At 35.7% G+C, this 11,168-nt stretch overlaps 1 long non-coding RNA gene across 1 annotated transcript; it reads right to left on the bottom strand.

Annotated features, from left to right (window-relative positions):
* Positions 1-2,517: 2,517 nt before the first annotated feature.
* LOC135748427 (uncharacterized) lies at positions 2,518-7,104 on the bottom strand. Its single transcript, XR_010532021.2, has 5 exons — positions 6,571-7,104; positions 5,946-6,041; positions 4,768-4,899; positions 4,626-4,685; positions 2,518-4,100 (listed from the first exon to the last, which is right to left on the bottom strand). It is a non-coding gene; the product is annotated as an uncharacterized lncRNA (long non-coding RNA).
* Positions 7,105-11,168: the final 4,064 nt, after the last annotated feature.

Below are 11,168 nucleotides of genomic sequence, written 5' to 3' on the forward strand. Positions count from 1 at the left end.
TATCGACATTCGCAGACAGATGACTTGCTGATTTGTCCTGTGTTTATAACCACATTAAAATGTAAACAAAACTACAAAATTGTAAACTATGTAGTACTGAACTGCAGAGTTAGATCTATAAACAGTTTTTCACCATTTCACCAGGATTTTTAAGGCTGACCTACTTGAGCCACCGAGCAGGGCCACGCCCCTAACACAATTGCGCACATTCATTCAGGTTGTGGCTTTATATTATAGTTTTTAAGAGCAGAGAATGCTGCCATTTTTGGCAAGATTTTGATAACTTATTTTTTTTACTTTGCTTTTTTCCTGCATTCAAATTTGGTTGGGTGGTTAATATCACATTGTTCTGTTTTTGACAAACTTAGAACACATTTAATATCTGACTTTACAGGGACTTTAATGTAGTTTCATTGTAGTTAATGTACTGTAGCATTTTCCTGACAATGTGTAAATTACACTACTGTGTAAACGAACTACAGTGGTAAACTGAAGTGAAGAGACCAAGAAAGGTCGTTTGCAAGCCCGCCCACAGAGAAAACTGACTGGTCTGGTTATCAGAAAGAGAAACCAATCACAATATACTCCCTGTCACTTTCTCGCTTTGTCATGTCGATCCCTATGTCAGACTCTTCAGACTGAGAGCTTGTAAAAATAATTTGAACCTGATCTCTATAACACACACGTTCTCAAATAATTGATTTTGGGAACATTTTACATCATTTGTGGCCATCAGGGAGCCGCATCAATATGCAGGAGACTCCCAGGAGAGATGGGATGTCTAACTTGTTGGCTGTTTAACATCTTAAAACAGCTGTTGGTCCAAGATGATGCTGCAATAAGTGGGTGTGACCTTGAGCTCCCGTCCTATGAATCAAACGTTGCTACAACATCCCATCAAATGTTAAATCCAGTAATGTGTTCAAAACAGCGCACCGTTAGTCAGCTATTTCAAACTTTTCTGCCCCTGAGCGAAAGACAAGAATAACTCTGCCATGAATATACCGGGCCCTTTAGACTTCTGTTCTGGCCGTGTTACGTTTAAATATTTGCATGGTGTCAGGATCATTCTTCTTAAGATCATATTTCTCTGTCAGAGATGGCGAATTCTCCAGCTGCACACTGTCACCGTACAGGGATTCAAATAAGCCTCTCCTTTCTCTTTGTGCAGATTAGATGTCAGTTAACTTCCACACCGCCCTTTGTGCTGTACTAAAACCCACAGGGGGCCACTGTTGCGTGATTTACAGGTAATAAAACCAGTCAGAGATGACAGCTAGAGACAGGCTGCTACCACAGACTTGTATAAAATGAGAGCAGTCAATACATCTCTGTGATAATATGAATTATTCTCTTTATGTGTCATAAAGTAGCTGCCTTGAGCTATTTAATGCCTGCCAGACCGGATATCATGAACTTTGGCATTTGAAATATATAATAGATATATTAAGAGACAAATATATATGTGTGTGTGGGATAAATACCCTGGTAATACTGCATTAGTATTTCTATGGTATTTGATCTAATAGCTTAGAAAAACAGAGGGTAAATTACTTTGGTCTGACGTGGGCGTCAGTCACAATGGCTGATCCATAATGCATCACGACAGCATGATGGATTACGTGAGAAACACGCTAGTTAATGCTCGAATTTATAGTAACAGCGTCATAACGTGATCCTGCTTCGTAAATGTATAGTTTATCTTAAACAGCCGTATTAAAAATCACATACTGCACATAAAGTGGGATGAATTTGTTGAGTAGGAAGATCCACTTAACAACTGCCATCATCAAATTTTCCACTTCTGCGTTCTTGCCAGACGATTAAACCGGGATCCTGTGGTGCCCTTCAAACCGGGATCAAAATGCATGGCCACTTCGTGGGCGCACATCTTGGGCTTTAATTGCGTATAACGTGTCAGATCTTTGAGGGGCTACGTTTGCATAATTACATTATTATGCCATATAGTTACATGACCTTCAAGTGTACGGCTACTAACCAGGAGGGCCGGGACTGTCTAATCAGTGTCAACTTGAGTTTAGAGGAAATGCAAACTAACCAGCATTATATAAAATGGCTTGAGACGGTCTGGGTTCATCATGCAAGCAAACGCTATCATTTGTCCATATACACATTCATTCTTTGTCAGGGTTTAGAGAGGGCTGCTTTATCCAGTCACTTTATATGCTGTGGACAAAAGCATAGCTAAATTATTTAGAATCGGTTATATTATTCTGTACAGTAGGTCTTATATCTCATTTTTAAATTTGACAAATATTCTGAGCAGTAGCACTTTAAATGTTCCTATTGGTGTGAATACAAACAGAAGGGGTTTATGCAATCCATGCATACATAAACAAATAGCACCATCTTCTGAATATTGAAAACAGTTGCATCTCTGGTTCAGAGAGGGACTGGCGATTGTGTGAATTTATTGTTTGTGTTCGAGTCACAATAAACTGCCCTGTGAAAAACCCAAAGACTACTTTGTTTGCAAATAAGCGTTTTACACTCTTAAAAAAAATGGTTCTATATCGGACCAGAAATGGTTCTATCACCCGCTTCATATATGGAACCCCCAAATGGTTCAACATAGAACCACTTTAATGGGTTCATTAAAACGAACCCCAAATGGTTCTTTGAATCAAAGTTAGATGGTTCTATTTAGAACCATTAAAGGTTCTTTATTATTATGAGTAATTTATTATTGATAAGAAATTATAACCGATCCAGAAAATTATAAAAGTTTACTATTTATTAATTGTATTATACAGAAATATAAATCTATAAAAATTACTTAAAATCACATCTCTTTATTCTGTATTAGACAGCAAAACTTTAGTTTACATTTAAAATGTCTCATTTCATTCAACCATTTAGTTATTTAATTATTTCCATTAAGCATTTTCACTTTTTAATAAACATACATACGTTTATATATTATATATAAATAAATAAATAAATATATATAAAAAAAATATATTAGTATTATATCTCACAATCTAAAATGACAGACACCCAGTTAACATTACAATTAGATCAAGTAAAAAGTTGTACAAGTAAGGGATAATGTATTGGCAGCATGTCATCACAGAAAAAAGCCCCAACAGTTTCTTCAGGACAAATGTCACGAACACATTTAATCATTTATAAATTTAATGTCGGATATGTAATTAATAGACATTGATATTTAATTTTTGTGTAATATAAAACTTTACCTGTCAAAATTATTTGCAGCATTGGAGTTTTTAGGGGTTGTGTACACCAAAACTTTTACGCCCGCGGCCGGCGCATGTTTTCAATTGTTTCCAATGGAAGCTCGGCGTTTTTCAAATAAGCCAGCAGCTAGCGTTTTTTTTCCGCGCTGAAAACCGGCGCTCGGCGGTTTTTCCGCGCTCGGCGCTGAGCGTCGAGAGTTGAAAGAGATTCAACTTTGGGAGAAAAGCTCCGCTCGTCAATGTCAGTTCTCACACAGCCGCCCAATCACAGTGGAGGAGGGGCGGGACATTACCACAGCAACCAACCGGCTCGCAGCTGAAGTATCACAGCTACCAAAGCGCTCAGCTGAAGAAAGCTGGCACTCAGCTGAAAAACAGCTGGCATTTGGCGTCCTCAAGGCGTTTAAAAGTTTTGGTGTGTCCAGCCCCTTAGTTTTGAGCAGTAGTAGAATGTCACGACTGGCCAATCAGAATCTAGCATTTTAGAGAACCGTGTAATAAGAAATTGTTAATGTAACACATAAGATCAACACAAAGTTGCACAAACAGTCAATATATGATCAACATGAGTTATCACCTTAGCATGACAAATAACTTCACAGACTTCTTATAGAAAGGGATTCCGTTCTTGGGAGTTTGTAAACAACAGTCTTCAAAAACACCCACACTGATGTGCACTGCTTAGTAAAATTAATGTCCAAAACATAAAAAAAAAGGTCAAAACATGTCAACATCACCAAGGAGGGTGTATTGCTGGAGTGACTGTCTGTCAAAAACAACGAAGGCTTGATGGCAGAGATCGCCATCTTCCAATCCAAGGACAAATGGGAATGGTTTTGTCACATCAGCCTCTCAGAAGAATGCAACCATGTTGGTCCCAACCTGTTGAAAACAGACAAAACACTTGTTAGAATGCAGGCAAAGACTCTAAATGCATGATGCAGCATTATTATACAAAACCAAACAATTCATATTGTATACACACAAATGTAGTGTCTAGTTTAATTGTAATGAAATGTATACATTTCTGTTTTATTTCAATAACCTTACAATATACTCTTTGTTCATGACAATAACTCAGATTCACAGTAATTTCAGATTCTGCCACATCACTTTACCTGGCAGTAAGCCCAATTTTTTTGATTTTGCAACAACCTGCATACTTGCCCTTATTACTTAATATAGCCAACACTTTATTAGCATATATTATGTAATGAATACAAGGCTGGACATTAACGTTTGTCCCTAAAGTTAATGTTTTGGATGTGCGAGTGAAAGACAATTTTTCTTGTCCGAGTTTTAACTCTATTCGTACTTGTAAACATGTCTTCTTGCTAGTTCACAAACAAAATATTAAATGTTTTAGGTTGCTTGCAAAGCAAAGTGTGCAATACTTCCATTACTTACATAGACTTAAGATTTTCTTCCCACTTTTGTAGACAGGAGTTGGAATATCATCATGGGGTTCTGTAGAGATAAATGTTTAGGTTAAATTAGTAACTTTATTGTCATAATACACAGCAAACAACTATTGTATTCCCAAGTGTACCTGGAGGTGATTTGTTGATGCTCCTGGTTCTTGGCTGGGAAGTTGCAGGATTCTGTCTGGAAAATGCAATGCCCAAGTTTCAAATAGCTTTTCGGCATGGTCAGGAAATACCACAGAGAAGTCTGGTGAACTCTGAAAATGACAAATCATGCATTCATTTTCAATAAAACTTTAATGTAAATTTATGCGATAATGAATGCTATATGGGCTAGCTTGTCAGTGAACTACGGCGTGTAGTTAACGGTGCTTCACCTGTTTTCAGATTATGGCAATTTACTACTAATCACAGAACCGGCTTTACCGATTAGATAGGCTTGACAATTTTATACAATTAAAGAGATAGTTGGGCCAAAAATGATATTAAACCCATGAATTACTCACCTCCAAGCCGTCCAAGATGCATATGTCCATCATTTTTCAGACTAACACATTTTCAGTTAGTTTAGAAAATGTTTTAGATCTTTCAGTTAATCAAATGTAAAGTTATGGGGTCCACTCTTTCAAGTCCAAAAATATTTGCATCCTTCCTTCACAAAATAAATCCATATGGCTCCACGATAATAAACAAAGGCCTTCTGAGGGTAATCCGTGCAGTGTTGTTGTAGAAATATAACAAAAATAACTAGCTTCTGCTAATAGCGCCATCTTGGTCGCGTCCGCATTTAAGATGAGAGCTGTCCTGAATACAGAGGAGTCTTGGATGGCAGTATTACCGGAAGCTAGTTATTTTTGTTTATAAAGTTTAAATATAGATATTTCTACAACAAAACAGCGCGGATTACCCTCAGAAGACCTTTGTTTATCATCGTGAAGCCGTTTGGATTTCTTTTGTGAAGGATGGATGCACATTTTTTGGACGTGAAGGAGTGGACCCCGTAACGTTACATTTGATTAACTGAAAGATCTAAGACATTTTCTAAAATAACTCAAAATGTGTTCGTCAAAAAAATGATGGACATATGCATTTTGAATGGCTTGGGGGTGAGTAAATCATGAGTTTAATATAATTTTTGGGTGAACTATTCCTTTAATCGTGCAACCTTACACACCACTTTTGAAAATGACATACTCATAGCAAAATAAGCAGGGATTCTTAATAAAGAAATGCTTTGATATGCCTCATTGTAATATCAACATATCACTTTAAATAATAAAAAACAAGTGCATTTTCATGTTACCTGTAAATAACGTTGTAAAAGCTGGTATCAGAACCTCAAAGTTACATTGTTTTAGCTTCTCCAGGAAAAAAATATCCATCTTTTATCCATCAGGGTCTGTGGAAAAGAGCAAAAACTGTGATTTAAGTGGGCATCATCAAAAACATTTGAAAAAGATAAAAATGTCTGTAACTTACACAGACCAAATGAGAGTTCACAATATGTGACCCTGTCTGTGAACTCAAGGCTAAAGTTTCATGATCTAAACATGATATTAAAAGCATCAGTTTGATTTCAACTTTTACATCAAACGATTATTTATTTAAAACGTACACGTTTCTTCCTCATATTAACGTTATCTGTTTTAAACTGAATTTCTAAACCATTAGAATACGTTACATTCTAACGTTTCTAAAATTATTAAAACAAGCCATGTTTTAGACATATTTCATAAAACGTTTGATCAAACGAAATATTTAAATCATTTAAAAGCAAGCATAAACATCGTTTAGATTTACTGGGCATTACAGGCCAGCCAACGGAAGCTAATAAAACTAGTTTAATAACAGTTATGTCATGTGAACCATCATTTTGCATACTTTTGCATTCAGAAATAGTTTAAATGATTAAAAACAATGATACAAACCTTTTCCTTCAAATAAATCAAAGATAAGTCGATGAAAAACCGTTCATGAATCGTGAGGTGAATAGTAAACTCCCGCTTCAGGTATCGTTGCAGTGAGTGAGAGCAGAAGTTCAGCTGACGCATCTGTGTGGGGGAAGGGACGAGTTCTCTCTGGGGAAGAACAACACTGACACCCGGTGGTCACGCCGGAAACATTCCGACTTTGTGTAATTAAACTTTAAAATTGGCGTTCACTTTACAAACCGACTGCAAATTTGAACATTATACATATATATTCTCGCCTGAACTTATGTTTAAAATACATTTTGTGGACTAGAGAAAGTAATATTGAAAAACAGCTATGTATCTATTAAGCTGGCTCTGCTTCAAAATTACCCAACATATAACTACCCAACACTGATAAAACAACCAAACAAAATAACCCAACTGGCTCACGTTTTTTAGAGTGTAATATCGTTTCAAAAATGTAGAAAGTTTACTTACCTCAGGGTACCAACAAGCAGAAATGCCGGTCCGGAGTCCGAACTCCAGTTTGAAAAAAAAACTGTCACGTCTTGAGGCTCATCTTCGCTTATGGTGCAACGCATATATACGCCACCAGAGGGCACTTTTGCGATTATTTGTTTTTAATGCCCCTTCAGGTTAAATTAAACATTGACAATATAGAATGTACAAAATAAAGAAAACACCTGGTTATTCACCAAAAACGCAAACTGCACTGTAAGTTTCATGCTAATGTACAAACTTGCAAAAAAAGCTCACAGGAAATAAATCATACAATAAATATGAATAGCCTATTTGTTGACTCTCTCTTTATTTGACCACAGCCTATTGACACAAAAAGGTTTGTGAATGAGTTGTGTAGGTTTGTAAATGAGTTCTGTAGGTCTGTAATTATTGTGTAATCTTTAGTTTACACTTCAGTCACAAACGTGAATTATAGAACCATTTTAATAAAATGGGTTCTTTGCCCTCCAAGGGCTCTATATGGAACCCTTTTTTTGGTAAAAGGTTCTATTGGCCAAGTAAAGAACCCCATGCTTCTATATAGAACCTCAAGGAACCTTTTTTTTTTAGAGTGTATAAACAGTGAGATAGTTTTAATAAGTTTAAATGCCATCTTTTGTAATCCTATAATTTCTCTAAGCAAAGGTCATGCATGATGAGACGAAACTATTTATTTTCACAATTCCAAGCCTTTCTTTTCATAAAATGCAGTACTGTGCTGAAAAATAGCCATGCAAAATTGTCTTCTCCCATAATAGTCAAGGAATTGCTTTCTACGAAACTCTCGTATAAAACTGGTGTATTTTTTCCCCTTGGGCTGTTTTACTCACACAAACATTTTAATCTCATAAAATATTGACAGTTTACAGGGAGTGCGGACAGATAAGAATAATTTCTTTTTAATTGAGTTGAAGACCTGATGACTATTAGGTCATGGTTATCTAGCTCTTTCTGAGGCAACAGTTGATAGTATCTCTCTGTCTCTGTTAATCAAAAGTGCCATGGGCGAGTTGTGATGGGTTGACACACTTGAGCTGTCAAAATCTCTCTCTCTCTCTCTCTCTCTCTCTCTCTCTCTCTCTCTCTCTCTCTCTCTCTCTCTCTCTCTCGCTCTCTCTCTCTCTCTCTCTCTCTCTCCCTGTCCCTGTCCCCCTGATGTCTGTGGTGTTCAGATGGGAGGGGAAAGGTAGAGACACAACCCCTTCTGGCGTCCACCTTCCTCCTCCTTTAAATCCGAGAGGGATGAAACGCATGTTGTTTCTGATAAACCACTGTGATCAATCTCACGGATGCACAGCGAATCAGTGGAGCGAGAGCCTTTGAAAATCAAGCCTTGTCCCAGTTGTGCCAGCCAATGATTATGTGGTCAGTGATGCCAAAGGCAAGCAAGAACATCAAGGCATTAGAAGCTGTAGCCTGTCGGTTCCCTTATTAAACATAAACAAGAAGTTCAGTGAAACCCACAATAAAGTCGAATGTTTTTTTGCAAAAAGTTGTACATTAAAAGACGAGATGATTCGCATGATGCGTGCAGTTTTTCTTCCTGTTGAAACAGGAAGTATAGGGGGACAACAAATCAACAAATAGCCAATAAGTTTTAGTTACATCATAGCCATGAATTATGACTGACTACTTACTAGTCGGGGGCCATATTGAATTTCTATTAAGAATAAATATACTACTTTAATGCTATAAACACAAAAAGACGAATGTACGTTTTACATTTTATGTTTTCTAGAGGTTTTCAACAAAATTTTTATAGCATTTCCAGTCTAACAGTCTATTGAACAGACTCCCTCACAGCTTTTTTCCATTCACAAAAAAAAAAACATAGTAACATTTTAAAGGGCACATATTATGCAAAATCAATTTTACTTTGTGTTTGGACATAACTGTATGTAATAAAAAAAATCCACACACTCATTTGTTTGTAATACTAATTAAACCAAAGCAGTCTCATTAAACATGCTATTTTCATTATCTTATTAATGTGATGTCACACGGATGAAGCCCCACCCACAACCACTGTTCATTTTACCCAAAAGCTTTTTTTAAGTGTGTTTGTAAGCACACTTTAGTGCTAAAGATACTATTGTCTCAGATATATTTTCAACCAAAAGCTCTCACTGTCTGTTGATAAGGGAGTGAGGGCAAGAGCTCATTTGCATTTAAAGGTACACACACGAAAACAGTGTGTTTTTGCTCACTCCCAAATTTTGGACATGCTATAATAAATGAGCTGTGGGGTATTTTGAGCTAAAACCTCACTGACACATTCTAGGCACACCTGAGATTTCATTTAAGATTACATCTTGATACTGTAATATGTGCACTCTAAAATAAGGCTGTGTGTGTTAACATTAGTTAATGAAATAGCTGATAAATTGTTTAACATTTTTTAATCTTTGTTATTGTTAATAATGCTAATAATTGTTCATGTTCTTTCCTTAACTAATTTAAACAGTTAAGCATTTGATGAATAAAAATGTATTAATAAATGTTGAAAATCGCATGAATCATAAATGCTGCAAAATATTGTTCATTTTTGGTTAATTTAAGCTAATGCATGAACTAATTTTAACAAACACAACTTTATTTTAAAGTGGTAAAATAAATATGGCTTCTGCCCTGACTAAAGTCTATACAGACAATTGCTTAACTTCTGGGATCTGAATATTATCTGATGCATAACAAAGTAATGATAATAACGTTTCTATGTAATTCAGTGAAATACTAACTGATCACTTCAGTAGACAATGGGCTGATTCACACATGCATTTCAACAGTTTCATGTCATTCTGCACATAAAAGTCATTTGGTACAAACTGATTATTTGCTGTGAGGCGGATCTTTTCTATTCACCGGGCACTGTTTTGCCGCTTGGTTTTCATTCCCTCATTCCCTGCAATAAAAAATCAGTCAAATACTTTTCCACTCGGATGGACTAATTTCAGGTCCTTGAATGACTTTTCGTTGAGCTCCATTAAGTTTTACTGCGGACAACCTCAAGGAGTTTTTGCATACGCCTGCTGTAGTGTCAGAGAAATCCACTGGCAGCCTGGACTCTGTCCACAGGACTATATTCTCCAGCTTAAAATTCATGAATGTTATTAATGACCCTGATGAAGACTGCATGTTGAGAATTATTGATTAGCCTATGCGTTAAAAGCAGAGAGTTCAGCTTCTACAGCAGGCCAATCCTTACTGTTTCACTTAGTACCTAATCTCCTTGTTTGTATTTTTTTATCGTTTAAAATCTGAAATAACGGTAAGACTTTATAATGAGGTAGTTTTAGTTATACACTGTATAAAATTTCTGTAGAAACTACAGTATTACTGGGTATTACTGGCAACTAGCTGCCAGTAACTTACTGTAGATTTTACATTTATGTTATTTACTGGCAACAGTTTGTTCAAAGTTAAATGAACATGAAACATTTTCAGTCTTTATCTTCTACAGTAAGTTACTGGCAACCAGCTGCATAATTACAGCTATTTTTTTTACAAATAAACTTAAACTGAACAATACTTGTACAGCATTTATTAATCTTAGTTCATGCTAATTTCAACATGCATTTTTAAAATCTACATTTTGATTGTAATTGTTGTAATCGTTAACAATGGTTAATGCAGAATGAACTAACATAAACAACTGTTGGCATTAACTAACAGTTAGAAAGATGATCAAATTGTATATTGTTACTCAGTGTTAGTTCCTGTTAGCTAATGCATTAATATAAAAACAAACAACCTTATTGCAAAGTGTTACTAATAAAGGAGTATGTTTAGTATTTAAAATAAATTTAATATTAGGATGGTAGCAAACTGGGAAGATTAAGTGTAAAATAAAAAGCTTTAAATTAGCATTTTATCACACTATTGTTAACATTTCATTTAAAGATAAATTTGAATGTGTTCATTTGTGAGACACAGTTTAGTTTATCAATATAAACTAATAACTGCATGTCAATATTTGCTGAAAAGATCATTTAAAGATATTGACTGACAATTAAAGCATTGAAAATATGTCAATATGTCGTCTACAGTCTATACAGTCCACTGCATCTGTTTTACAATTGCTTTGTTCATCT

The sequence above is a fragment of the Paramisgurnus dabryanus genome, chromosome 16 (genome assembly GCF_030506205.2).
Source record: "Paramisgurnus dabryanus chromosome 16, PD_genome_1.1, whole genome shotgun sequence".
Classification (NCBI taxonomy): domain Eukaryota; kingdom Metazoa; phylum Chordata; class Actinopteri; order Cypriniformes; family Cobitidae; genus Paramisgurnus; species Paramisgurnus dabryanus.